This window comes from Heteronotia binoei, chromosome 18 (genome assembly GCF_032191835.1).
Source record: "Heteronotia binoei isolate CCM8104 ecotype False Entrance Well chromosome 18, APGP_CSIRO_Hbin_v1, whole genome shotgun sequence".
Lineage (NCBI taxonomy): Eukaryota > Metazoa > Chordata > Lepidosauria > Squamata > Gekkonidae > Heteronotia > Heteronotia binoei.
Window position 1 is genome coordinate 40,746,099 of NC_083240.1, and position 14,827 is coordinate 40,760,925.

At 50.3% G+C, this 14,827-nt stretch overlaps 1 protein-coding gene across 2 annotated transcripts in view; it reads left to right on the plus strand.

The window, feature by feature from the left end:
- The window catches only part of VMP1 (vacuole membrane protein 1), a 189,134-nt gene that overhangs the window by 81,591 nt on the left and 92,716 nt on the right, over positions 1–14,827 (plus strand). The window lies entirely within an intron of this gene.

Sequence of the window (14,827 nt, forward strand, 5' to 3'; positions counted from 1 at the left end):
GGCCTGATGATTTTAATTTACATAGAGGCACAAGACAGGGATGTCACTTATCCTCCATTTTATTTGCCCTCTCAATAGAGCCATTAGCGTTTGCTATAAGAAATGACAAATTAATTAGTGGTATTCAAGTAGGAGAAGATGAATATAAATTGAATCTCTTCGCAGACGATGCAGTCTTTTATTTAACTAAGCCCTTTCAGTCAGTTACCTCACTGCTTCAACAAATTAAAGAGTTCAGCGAAGTGTCTGGATTTACTATTAACTACACGAAATCTGAATTGTATCCTATTTTTGTGCTGCCAACTTCCAAATTGGAATTAATAAATGCCTTTCCATTTAAATGGGTACAAAAATCTTTCAGACACTTGGGAATTCAAATCCCATTAAATCTACAAGATCTTTATAATGTAAATTATAAACTTCTTGATTGTTCTAGCTTGGAACAATGAGGTAAGCTTAATCTAACATTGTTGGAGAAAATAGATATGATTAAAACCTTTGTACTTCCTATTTATTTATTTCTATTTTATAATTTATCGTGTTATATTTCATTTAAAGAATTCAAGGACGAACAAAACCTTTTTTCTAAATTCATATGGTCATATAAAAAGCCTAGATTCCAATTTAAATTAATGAGTAGACCAATAAAACAGGGGGGATTGGGTTTACCTAATTTAGAAACCTACTATCTGGCTGCTAATTTTAAAATGTGCTATGGTATGCTGTGAAAAGCTGTGACAAAGCCTGGGTAAACATCGAAGCATCTTATTTACTAGGGGACCACTTATGGGAAGCCATCTGGAATAATCTAAATGATAGACATTTCATTTCCAAGGACAATCCTTACTTATCCTTACCACTAAAAATCTGGGACAAATACAAAAAAATTCTAATACCATCTATTTCACCTATGGCAAGCTTTCTAGGACAAGCTTGGTTTAAACCAGGTCGTGCTACTAATGATTTTAAAATCTGGAGGGAGGCTGGAATTTATCAATTTCAAGACATTATTAAACACAAACAAATGTTGACCAAAACACAACTGGAAACACAATACAACATAACTATTCCGTGGTTTCAATACCAACAACTTCATTATGTCCTGCATAATCCTAGAATTATAGACATAGTAGATAGGCCATTAACACCTTATGAAAACCTGTTTAAAAAAAATCCAAAGCAGGCTAGGACTTTAACTATGGTTATTTACAACATTCTTAATCATAAAAGTTGGTCGGAAATTACGAGCCAACAAAAAGCATGGGAAAAGGATTGTGGTATAGCATTTACTCCAGAACAATGGCAGACTATATGGGAGTCCCCTCTGTACAATACCTACTCCTTAAAATTAAAGCTTCAAAATTATAAACTCTTCTCACGATGGTACCTAACGCCTAAAAAGCTCTTTCTGTCTCATATAAAACTTACCCCTGCGTGCTGGAAACAATGTAAACAGGAAGGGTCTTTTTTACGCTGTTGGTGACTGTGCCCGGAAATAAATAATTTTTGGAAAGAGATTAAGCAAATGGTAGACAATATCGTAGAGGGTAATATTCCCTTTACCCCGGAATCAATCCTCCTGAATTACTGGCCAAATTTAAAACTTTCTTTAATGAAAAAAGAGGGGGCAGCCCTACTACCCATGGCAGCCAAAATTCTGATAGGCCAATATTGGAAGAGAGATGTGTCTCCGAATAAACAACAATGGATGTCTAAGGTGTGGTAAATAGTGGCATTAGATAAACTAGCCATACAAATAAGGGTAAATGACTTACCGCAGAAAGACAATAATTTTATTGAAAAATGGCTCCCTTTTTTAAATTATATTAATTCAGAAGCAGAATTTGAAAGATGTATACCAAAAAAATACATTAACTTTTCGTATTATTGAAGCTTTTTAAATTTAAAAATATAATATCGAACGGTAAAACACAACTTATCTGAAATATGGACGGTAAATGCATAATAATGAACAAATAGAAGACTGTAAGAGTGCTCTTATTAATATTAATATTGTTTTGTATATATTCAATGTATTTATTTGTTTTGGTGTTTATGGTGTTTAATGTTTGTAAATGTTTTTCAAAAAATTAATAAAAATTTAAGTATCAAAAAAAAAAAAGTCCTGCCTTTCGTACTCTCAGAGGATGGAACCCAAAGGTGATATCTGATGTCACTCAGTTCTCCCTGCCTCCTTCCTTTCATTTAACCATGCTATTTTAGGGGAGGGACGGTGGCTCAGTGGTAAAGCATCTACTTGGCAAGCAGAAGGTCCCAAGTTCAATTCCCGGCATCCCCAACTAAAAAGGGTCCAGGCAAATAGGTGTGAAAAATCTCAGCTTGAGACCCTGGAGAGTCACTGCCAGTCTGAGTAGACAATACTGACTTTGATGGACCCAGGGTCTGATTCAGTATAAGGCAGCTTCATACGTTCATGTGTTCCCTGACTGCAGTAGCCACTCAAGTGGGGTGAGGGGTGGGATGTAAGAAGCTAGAACACCTTGATAGAACAGGTCTTGTGATGCTAGAGGGCAAACCGTAGTGCAGAGCTTCAGTTTTTTGCAGCGCCTAATTCTGCTCTGAGAGAGGAGTGAAATCAGATGAGGAAGAGAGTGTCAGTTTCCTTCACATGGGTAGTGTTACACTTCATCTGCACTCACCACAATTGCCTTGGAGATCAGTCAGCGTGAGCCCTATGGATCAGGCTAGTGGCCCATCCAGTCCAACGCTCTGTTGCACAGTGGCCAAAAAAAAGAGAGACCAGATGTCATCAAGAGGTCCAGCAGTGGGGCCAGGACCCTACAAGCCCTCCCACCAAGAATACAGAGCATCACTTGCCCCAGAGAGTTCCATCTATACCCTGTGGCTAATAGCCACTGATGGGCCTCTTCTCCATATGTTTATCCAGTCCCGTCTTGAAGGCATCTATGCTTTTAGCTGTCACCACCTCCTGTGGCAGTGAATTCCATGTATTAATCACTCTTTGGGTGAAGAAGGACTTCCTTTTATCCGTTCTAACCCCACTGCTCAGCAATTTCATTGAATGCCCACAAGTTCTTGTATTGTGAGAAAGAGAGAAAAGTACTTCTTTCTCTTGCTGGCTGGATCCCTGCTCAAACTCGGCGTCTTCTGGATTTGAAGCTAGAAAGAAGAAGAAGATATTGGATTTATATCCTGCCTTGCGCTCTGAATCTCAGAGTCTCAGAGTGGCTCACAATCTCCTTCATCTTCCTCCCCCGCAACAGACACCCTGTGAGGTGGGTGGAGCTGAGAGGATTCTCACAGCAGCTGTCCTTTTAAGGACAACTCCTGCGATAGCTATGGCTGACCCAAGGCCATTCCAGCAGCTGCAAGTGGAAGGGTGGGGAATCAAACCCAGTTCTCCCAGATAAGAGTCTGCACCACTACGCCAGGGGTGGTCAACGGTAGTTCTCCAGATGTTTTTTGCCCACAGCTCCCATCAGCCCCAGCCATTGACCATGCTGGCTAGGGCTGATGGGAGTTGTAGGCAAAAAACATCTGGAGAGCTACCGTTGGCCACCCTTGCATTACACCAAACTGGCTCTCAAAAGAAAGAAATGTTCTCCTACGTAAAACTGGTGGGAAACCTTTTTTTTTTTTTAATTGACTTTCAAGTTGTGTCGCTCTCTAACTGCATGAGGCCTGGCTGGCTTGCTTTGAGTCATCGGCAACCACTTCCTCCAAAGGGCTGTTTCGGCGGTGCATCTGCTCTTTGTTTGTGGCGCTCTCTGCGGCTTTATCTGTGAAAGCTGGCTGAGTGGGTAGTCTTCCCTTGAGCTTCCAGGTGGGCGTTTTTGTCCCTCAGTTATCTCTCAACATTTGAGGGCAGATCAGAGGGCTTGTCTGCTGCCCTCTGTCGTGATTCCACAGGCGGCTGTTGCAATCACAGGACCCTGAGGGCTTTGTCCTTGATAGCTGAATTGCCCCCGGGTATGCGGAAAAATGAGGATTAAAAAAATGAAATAAAAAGACATTTGCTCCTTGGGAGGACAGCTATGGCGAACATAGGCAGTATAGGCTAGGGGCAACCAATTAGTTCCGGCAGCAATTAAAGTGTTCAAAGCTAAAACGCTAGCCCAAATTCTCTATGGTATCCCTATATGGATCTCAGCTTTTACCAGGAAAGTGGAGGGCATTCAAGCCTCATTCTTTAGACAAATTCTTGGTATGCCAAAATGTATGAAAAGAGACCCATATATTTCATCCTGGTCAGCAGTTCTTATGTCCAAACTTAACCAGTTGGGGATAGAGGTTGGTGATTTTTGATGAGTCATATAACTTCAGATGTATTAAATTGAGATTGTTGGAGTTGGAGGAAACGAAACTATGCCCAACAGACCCTTATATTTGCTCCCCAGCTTCCTTAGATCTTTATGCTTTCTGTGGCAAAATGCCCCATTATCTATCAGATTTAACCATTCCAAGTCATCGCAGGGCACTTATGTTGGCTAGACTAAATGCGTTTCCCTCCAAAGTTCTACAAGGGAGATATCATTGAGTCCCTTTAGGCAACAGACTCTGTTCCTGTGGAGCGAATGTTCCCAACTCAATTCAGCATATATTGCTTGACTGTTCCATTTATCATAATCTCCATAAAGATTTATTTTGTGGGCTTTCTTTCTCCCCAGATTTGACTATTCTGCCACCGTGTTATTATTTATTGAACGATACTGAGGGGGAGGTTAGCGAGGCTGTGGCAAAAATTTTTGGCTGACATTCTTAAATTTAAATCTGACCATGTATGAATGCATCTGTAATCTCGGTTTTGTTTTGATTTTATCTCCAATGTTTAAATTTTTATGTTCTGTGTATTTTTACTTGCAACTGTTATACCATTAAAGGTTTGGTATGGTATGGAAAATTAAAAGTAGAGACATCACCCTGCCAACAGAAGTCCGTGTAGTCAAAGCGATGGTATTCCCAGGAGTAATGTATGGCTGTGAGAGCTGGACCATAAGGAAGGCCGAGTGCAGAAGATATTGGATTTATATCCCGCCCTCCACTCCGAAGAGTCTCAGAGCGGCTCACAATCTCCTTTACCTTCCTCCCCCACAACAGACACCCTGTGAGGTGGATGGGGCTGGAGAGGGCTCTCACAGCAGCTGCCCTTTCAAGGACAACTTCTGCCAGAGCTCTGGCTGACCCAAGGCCATTCCAGCAGGTGCAAGTGGAGGAGTGGGGAATCAAACCCGGTTCTCCCAGATAAGAGTCCGCGCACTTCACCACTACACCAAACTGGCTCTCAGATGCTTTCAAGCTGTGGTGCTGGAAAAGAATCTTGAGAGTCCCTTGGACTGCAAGATGATCAAGTCAGTCAGTCCTAAGGGAAATCAACCCTTGTTGACTGTTCCCTGGAAGGTCAAGATGCTGAAGCTGAAGCTCAAATCCTTTGGCCACCCAATGAGAAGGGAGCACTCCCCGGAGAAGCCCCTGATGCTGGGAAAGACAGAAGGCAAAAGAAGGGGACGGCAAAAGATGAGATGGCTGGACAGCGTTACTGATGTAACTGACACAAATTTGAGCGGACTTCGGAGGATGGTGGAAGGCAGGAGGGCCTGGCGTGACTTTGTCCATGGGGTCGCAAAGAGTCGGACTCGACTGTGCGACCAAGCAACAAAATGCAGAAAAAAGGCATTACCTTTCCATGTATTGATGTGGCAGGTGTTATACACTCGTTCCCAATGTGCAGCATTCCTCCCTCACTGCTTTTTTTCTGGGAGGACAGATCATGCACGTGAAATATCCTTGTGCATCTGTCTGGATGTTCTAGCTGTCCCATACATTTTACCTTTTGCCTGTGTTCTGATGCTCATTCACCCCCTCGGCACCCACCTCTAGAGGATCCTCAGGCGCAGACCCTTTGAACCAGCCCCTCCCGTATGTCTGGTTTGTAAGCCAGACTTGCAGGTTGCTCCCTGTGAACCAGAGAGGCCAGTGTGAATACTGGGGAGGACAGAGTTTTTCACTTTATGTCGCTCTTCCTTGATATAAATTATTCACATCTGGATAGCAGTGGGGAAATAAACACACTGGCGTGGTGGGCCGTGTGTGTTCTGTGTTTTTTCTCCGTGGAATGCAGTCCTCAGTAATTGAACACACATGAACACATGGTTCTGCCTTATTCTGAATAAGAGCTTTGGTCCATCGAAGACGGTACTGTCTACCTTGACTGGCAGCAGTCCCTAACTGGAGATGCTGGGGATTGAACCTGGGACCTTCTGCATGCAAAGCAGATGCTATGCCACTGAGCTACAGCCCCTCCTCTAGTTAGCAGAACATTTTTTTTTTTTTTTGTGAAAGGAGTGTTTAAAACCAACCTGATGGGCTTGCTGGAGCGCACAAAGCAGCTGCAGTTCTCCCAAGCAGCTGCCTTTGGGGAAGCGAACAAAGAAAGCCAAACAACTACAGATTGAGTTGCTTGAAAAGCGGGCTCTATAAAAGCGTTTGTCGCCGGGCAGCAGCGGCAAGCAAAGACATCTGCCCGTGGCCAAGCTGTATCCCTCCTCCAGCCAGCTGGCCGATTGTTGTTCCTTGTACCTTTCCTGCATTTTTAAGCCGCCCCCTGAATCGGATCCAAGCTTCCTCTTCCGTTAATGTTTGATTAGCCAGGTGGCTGGTGAGGTTCTAACTATCTGTGCGGAATGGCCAAAAGGTGTGTGTTTTAACTGACTGGGATTTTGTGTCCTGAGAAAACCAGCTTTGCTGATTTATTGCAGCAGGAATGCAGCTCACCTCCGCTGCAGTTATGAAGTTATTCTGGTTCCCTCTCCCGTCATCGCTGATATTACTCTTTGTTGGCGCCCCAGGGAAGCTGAGATTTCATCTTACGCAAACCAAAGTGCATGGGTTTTGAGTAGGGACTGAGAACTGGGAGAGGGGGACCCATAGTGGCTCTCTACCTCCGGGTGGGCAAGCAGGCTTTCCTTGCAGAACTGGAAGGGTCAGGCCCCACAGGGGGCCTCTATAAGTGGGGCTCAGGGCACTAAAGAGAGGATTGATGTCAGCCCAGTACTGTCTTGTCTTCTGCATCTGGCAGCAACGCTCTGATAACGTCACACGTTTTCCCATGGGGAGAGGCATACTGGGGCTCGGGAGAGAAACAGGAAGGCCTTGAGGTACAGCCGCCACTTCGCCATCCAGCATGCTTGGCCACAAAGCTTATTTGATGGCGTTTTGCAAGTCACCGGCTTTCATCCTGACGGACCCTAGCAGGTTTAGCAGAATGAAAAAGGGCAGGGGTGGCCAACTGGAGAGCCAGTTTGGTGTAGTGGTTAAGTGTGCAGACTGTTATCTGGGAGAACCAGGTTTGATTCCCCACTCCTCCACTTGCACCTGCTGGCATGGCCTTGGGTCAGCCATAGCTCTGGCAGAGGTTGTCCTTGAAAGGGCAGCTGCTGTGAGAGCCCTCTCCAGCCCCACCCACCTCACAGGGTGTCTGTTGTGGGGGAGAAAGGTAAAGGAGATTGTGAACCGCTCTGAGACTCTTCGGAGTGGAGGGCGGGATATAAATCCAATATCTTCATCTACCTCACAGGGTGTCTGTTGTGGGGGAGGAAGGTAAAGGAGATTGTGAGCCGCTCTGAGACTCTTCGGATTGGAGCGCGGGATATAAATCCAATATCTTCATCTACCTCACAGGGTGTCTGTTGTGGGGGAGGAAGGTAAAGGAGATTGCGAGCCGCTCTGAGACTCTTCGGAGTGGAGGGCGGGATATAAATCCAATATCTTCATCTACCTCACAGGGTGTCTGTTGTGGGGGAGGAAGGTAAAGGAGATTGTGAGCCGCTCTGAGACTCTTCGGATTGGAGCGCGGGATATAAATCCAATATCTTCATCTACCTCACAGGGTGTCTGTTGTGGAGGGGGGGAGGTAAAGGAGATTGTGAGCCGCTCTGAGACTCTTCGGAGTGGAGAGCGGGATATAAATCCAATATCTTCTTCTATCTTCAGATGTTTTTTGCCTACAACTCTCATCAGCCCCAGCCAGCATGCTGGCTGGGGCTGATGGGAGTTGTAGACAAAAACATCTGGACAGCTACCGTTGGCCACCCCTGAAATAGGGCAATCCCATCTTGGACCACCAAACTGAGTTCCAGGGAGGAAAGGCAGCATATTGGATTTATATACTCTGAATCTCAGAGTCTCAGTGCGGTCACAATCTTCTTTACCTTCCCCCCACCACACGCAGCAGATACCCTATGAGGTAGGTAGGGCTGAGAGAGCTCTTACAGCATCTGCCCTTTCAAGGACAACTCTGAGAGAGCTATGGCTGACCCAGGGCCATTCCAGCAGGTGCAAGCGGAGGAGAGGGGAATCAAACCCGGTTCTCTCAGATAAGAGTCCATGCACTTAACCACTGCACCAAACTGGTCCGCACACTTAATCACTGCACCAAACTGATATGAAATGTGATCCCCCACCCTTTCAAAGTATGCCTCTGCCCAAGCATCAAGGCGACTAACGATATTATAAACTACTGAATTCAGAAATATTTTCCAAATGAAGTAGTGTGAAGCCCTCAATTTCATCAGAAGTTCTGGAGGCAGTGTGGAGTATCAGACTAGGACCCTTCTAAGCCTTCCAGTTGCCTCTAAATAGGTTGTCACAAAGAGACTGTAATTCTGCATAATTTGCACTTACTGCATAAATCTGCATAATTCGCACACGTTTGTGGCACAATCCGTGAACTCCCTGCTTATGAGAGGAGACCAACTTTCATTGTTGTTAATTCATAAGGATTTGCAGAATTCTTCAGTGGCAGGGAAGCACTGCATCTTCTTCGTGGTCTCTGTGCATCACACTTGTGGGATGTACTGCGCCTGCGCTGGTCCCCAGTCGGTATCTGTAAGAAAGCCCGGGAAAGATTTCCGCGGACGGCGCCACTGGGCATGCGCCGGCGCCCCACTGCGCAGGCCCAACGGCGCCACCGCGGCAATCCCACCAGTTCCTTTCTGACCGCTGCGCGAAGAGTTGTGTTTCCTCGTGTTCCCGGTCGGTGAGCTTTGGGTTTTTTCTACCCCTTTTTCCCCGAGCCTCCTGTAAATATTAGCCTGTTTATTGTTTTCTGTAGTGTAGTAGTTAGTTAGTTCCATAGTTAGTTAGTTTAAAAAAAAAAGAAAAAAAAGTGCGTTTTCGTTCGGGTGCGTGTCGCGGTGGGGTTTCTTGTCCTCCGGGACTTCCCCCCCCTCGCCCCTAGTTTTTCCTCCTCTCAGAGGATTCTGAGAGGATTTTTCCCAGCGACCGCTGTCTATGGACAGTCGCTGGGGATTTTTTAAGAGGTGCCAGGCCTGCGGCAAGAAAATCGCCCCTCCCGACGGCCACTCTTTGTGTCTGCTCTGCCTCGGCGAAGGACACCGCGTGGAAGCCTGCCCGCATTGCCTCCGCTTTTCGAAGCAGACCAGAAAGAATAGAGCGGCTAGGCTCTCGGCCGCACTAACTGCCTCGGCACTTCGCCCTCCGAAGCAAACGGCGTCTTCCTCGGCATCGGTACCGAAAATGGCTGCCGCCCAAACCCCGAAGGCCCCATCGGCCGATGCAGCCCCGGTCGACGTTGTCCCGCAGAAGGAGCAGCAGTCGGCGAAACGGCCCACCGACGAGTCGGTCGAGAGGCCCCAGAAGAAACGACGGGAGGATTCGGGACATGAATCCTCTAAGAAGGCGAAGAGCAAGGAGAAGCGGAAACGGCCACGCTCCCCTCCGCCTCCCCCCGACGTGTCGGCACCGATCGGCACCGACCCAGTGAGAAGGGTTCCCCCCTCTCCTCTCCGCACCCCCGCTACTCCAGGGGCTAGCGCGAGAAGGCAGCGCAGCCCTCCGACACCAAGGGCTAGCGGCCATCGACCACGCAGCCCTCCAACTCCGCGGGCTAGCGGCCATCGACCACGCAGCCCTCCAACTCCACGGGCTAGCGCGCATCGACGTCGTACCTCCCCGACGCCTGGACCCAGCGACCATCGGCTGCAGTCCTCGACACACGACGTGGAGATCGACCTCACCCGTCGGTCTCCATCGGTGGCGTCTCGTCAGCGGAGCTTCGACTCGGCATCGGACGTCGAGTCTCTTCCACCGGTCGACGTGACAACGCCTGCGGCACCCAAGCGCGTGAGGCCCAGGGAGCCTTCGGTCGAGCCACGCCACTACCCATCGATGCCGCATTGGGAGCACCATCGATGGCAGTCGACGTATCCCTGCTGCCCCCAATATCATTGGCATCAGCCACTCGACCACCCGGACTGGGAGCATCAATCTGAGCTATCCTCGCTCTCCAGGACATCGCATCGGTCCAAGCATCCTCAGGGATCGGCCACGACTCCTCGGGACAAACGCGTCACACCGACGGAGCCTCCGCGCCGAACACCGACACCGACCCGGTCGCCGCGAAGGGAGCCATCACCGCGCCTATCGGAGCGCTCGGGCCGAGGAGAGTCCTCCCCGTCGGGGTCGGAAAGCGACGAGGAGAGAACCTGGGAGCCCTCACCGGACCCCAACACGTCAGAGGACCTCCCAGTCTCGCCCTCTGAGGACCTACGCTCCTATGCGGAGATGGTCAAAAGAATGGCAGCGACCATCTCCCTCCCCATCTCTCAACCCAAGCCAACCGTGGACGATAGTGTTTTTGATATCGTCCAGAAGGACACTTCTCCAGCCGTCTCCCTCCCAATGACAAAGGTCATGCTCCAGGCGCTCAAGGATCCGTGGAAGAAGCCATCCTCTGCACCGGTGTCTTCAAGAAAACTGGACCACATGTACAAGGTCCAAGAGGCGGGGGCTGAATTTCTGTTCACACATCCTAGACCAAATTCAGCCATCGTCTCCTCTTCCTCGAGGTCACGTAAGGTGCACTCTACCCCCCCTGACAAGGAGGGGAAGAAACTCGACGCCATGGGGAGGAAGATCTACTCGGCGGGGTCCCTCGGCGCCAAGGTATCGAACTATACGGCCTGTATGGCCAGATACCAATACGCCATGTGGGAGCAGCTGTCCCCCCTCCTGTCCTTCCTACCGGATGACAAGAAAACCACTGCCAAGGCACTGCTGCACGAGGGCCAGAAGGTCGCAAAGCAGCAACTAACAGCAGCCAAGCACCTAGTGGACGTTTCAGCTGCGGCAATCATGTCCGCTGTCTCCATTCGCAGGCACTCCTGGCTGAGATCGACCGCCCTGCAACAAGACACCAGGGCGCTTATCGAGGACCTGCCATTTGAAGGGGACGGACTCTTTAGTTCCACCACGGACACCGCACTGCAGGAACTAGATAAGAACCTTAAGATCTCTAGGAGCCTTGGGGTGCAGCCACTTCCCAGACAACCCAGAGCCAGACAGTGGAGCAGGTCCTGGTCGAGAAAGACTCCGCATAAGCCATCTTCGGACCAACAGTGGCGACCACGCCCTCCACAGCCCGACAAGCAGGCCTACTCGGGCAACAACAGAGGGCGCTACAGTGCCCAGCCATCAGGCAAACCGAAGGGCACCCGCCCCGCCAAGCAGGGGCTTTGACTTTCCTGCACCACGCGTCGTTGCCACCACCCAGCCCACCATCCGCCTTCGCCCTTTCCTGCCTGCCTGGGAGCTGGTCTCCTCAGACAGGTGGGTCCTCTCTGTCATCCAAGAGGGCTACAAAATAGACTTTGCTCAGATTCCAACACAGTCAGTGGTGATCACCACCCCCCCATCCCCACCTCTGCTGGCGGAGGTGGACACCCTCCTACAGAAACAAGCCATAGAGAAATTACCATCGGAAACCAGGACGGGTGGTTTCTACTCCCGCTACTTCCTAGTCCCGAAGAGAGATGGGGGATTAAGGCCCATCATGGACCTCCGGAATCTGAACAAATTCATCCTGTATCGAAAGTTCAGGATGTCCACACTGCAGTCCATCCTGCCCCTCATCAACCAAGGAGACTGGATGGCCACCCTAGACCTCAAGGATGCTTACTTTCACATCAGCATCCACCCAGAGTTCAGAAAGTTTCTCAGGTTTGCAATAGGCTCACAACACTTCCAGTTCACTGCCCTACCCTTCGGGCTCTCCACGGCACCCAGGGTGTTTACAAAGATGATGAGCGTCGTGGCCGCCTACCTGCGGCTGCAGGGGGTGATAGTCTTCCCATACATAGACGACTGGCTCCTGGTAGCCAATTCAAGAGAAAGTCTGTCTACCCACATCACAGCCACACTGCACCTTCTCGATGCCCTGGGCCTGCAGGTCAATCTAGAAAAGTCAAATCTCACTCCATCAAGGACAGTGCAGTTCATAGGGGCAGTGCTGGACACAAACCTCCATCGAGCTTTCCTCCCCGCCCAAAGGGCAGAGGACATCACCAACTCAGTACAGTTACTCCAGAACCAAGGCTGGGGCACAGTAAAGCAACTTCAGCGAATGCTGGGACTGATGGCAGCAACGACAAGCGTGCTTCTTTACGCGAAACTGAGGATGAGGGACCTACAGCTATGGTTTCTTCGCCAGTTTCGCCCGAACAGAGACTCACCTCGAAAGAGGTTCACTATTCCCCTTATGACGCTCCAATCGCTCCAGTGGTGGGGATCCAGAGACAATATCTGCCAGGGAGCTCCCTTCCACCTCCCACCGCCCTCAGTGACCATCACCACCGATGCCTCCCAGTGGGGCTGGGGCGCCCACATGGAAGGCCTGTGTGTGGGGGGCCAGTGGCCTCCCAAGCTGGCTGTGCACCATATCAACTATCTGGAGCTACTAGCGGTTCACTTTGCCCTTCGTTCCTTCCGCCCAAAGTTGATAGGGAGGACAGTGGCACTACTCACAGACAACACCACCGCTTTGGCGTACATCAACAGGCAGGGCGGGACAGTGTCCCGCCGCCTCTGTGCGTTGGCGATAGAATTGTGGACGGAATGCATCCAGCACGACGTCTTCGTGAAGGCCGCACACCTCCCAGGGGTCCTCAACATTCAAGCGGACTCTCTGAGCAGGGGGGGGGCCTCCCCGCACGAGTGGGAACTTCAGTGGCGTTTCCTACAACCAGTTTTCCAGCTCTGGGGGTACCCACAGCTGGATGCCTTCGCCACGGCAGGCAACAAGAAGTGCCCTATGTTTTGCTCCAGAGGGGGTGCAGACCCTGCATCCCTGGGGGACGGGCTCCTCATCCCGTGGGAGGGCCGCTTCCTCTATCTGTTCCCTCCTCTCCCTCTGCTGACCAGGGTAATAAACAAGTTAGCGAGGGAGAGGCCACGCTGTATCCTGGTGACCCCCTGGTGGCCCCGCCAGAACTGGTTCGCCTCCCTACTGACCATGTCGGGGGGGAACTTCTACCACTTTCCAGCGGAACCAGACCTCCTGTCGTCCCAACGGGGGCGGGTGCTACACCACAACGTGCCACACCTGAAACTGACGGCGTGGCGCATAGACCCTTAGAGTTCTCGGGTAGGGTCCAGGAGGTCCTGTTGAATAGCAGGAAGCCCTCCACCAGGGCATCCTATGACAGGAAGTGGAAGAGGTTCTCGGACTTCATGGCTGGCCGGCCAGTCGCACCTAGGGAGGCTGGCCTGCCGGCAGTCTTTGATTTCTTGTTGTCCCTAGTAGACGCGGGCTTGGTGTTTTCCTCCATTAAGGTCTACTTGGCAGCCATTTCTGCCTTTCACGAACCTGTGGCTGGGTACTCCGTTTTCGCCCATCCCCAGTCCAAGAAGTTCATGAAGGGGCTATTTAGACTGCATCCACCGTCCAAACCCCCCACCCCACTGTGGGATTTGTCAATAGTCCTAGACAGATTAACCAGGCGGCCCTTCGAACCCATGGCCTCATGTTCCCTGCAGCTTCTGTCCTGGAAGACTGCCTTCCTAGTGGCCATCACCTCCGCACGCCGGGTGGGGGAACTCACGGCGATGCGTTGTGACTACCCCTACCTAGCCTTTAGAGAGTCGGGCGTCTCCCTGGCCCCTGATATCAACTTCCTTCCTAAGGTGCCCTCCCAATTCCACCTCAACCTGGAAGTGTGGCTCCCCGCCTTCTTCCCTAGCCCCTCCTCGGACGAGGAGCGTCGGCTTCACTCCCTAGACGTCCGGCGTGCCCTGCTTTTCTACCTAAGCCGATCCAAGTCCTTCCGTAAGGGACAGCAGTTATTCGTTTCCTACACCGCACCCAGAATGGGTGACAAGATTTCTTCACAGAGATTCTCGAAATGGTTGACAGAGACCATCAAGCTCTGCTACCTCCTAGCAAAGAGGCCACTGCCTGGACCTGTACGTGGCCACTCCACACGAGCGATGGCGACATCGGTGGCGTTCCTGAAGGGCGTGCCTCTGGCTGATGTCTGCAAAGCTGCTACCTGGTCGTCCCCGCATGCTTTCATGAAGCACTACGCGTTGGACGTGCATGCTCAGCAGAGGACCCGGTTGGGGACTGCGGTGCTACAATCTGTCATCTCCGGTTGACCGTCTTCCCACCTCCAGGTATGACTTGCTTGCTAATCTCCCACAAGTGTGATGCACAGAGACCACGAAGAAGATAGACAGGTTGCTTACCTGTAACTGTAGATCTTCGAGTGGTCATCTGTGCATTCACACTACCCACCCTCCTTCCCCACTGCTGACGGTCTCCCTTCCTTAGGGGCTTTCAGCGGTCAAGAAGGAACTGGTGGGATTGCCGCGGTGGCGCCGTTGGGCCTGCGCAGTGGGGCGCCGGCGCATGCCCAGTGGCGCCGTCCGCGGAAATCTTTCCCGGGCTTTCTTACAGATACCGACTGGGGACCAGCGCAGGCGCAGTACATCCCACAAGTGTGAATGCACAGATGACCACTCGAAGATCTACAGTTACAGGTAAGCAACCTGT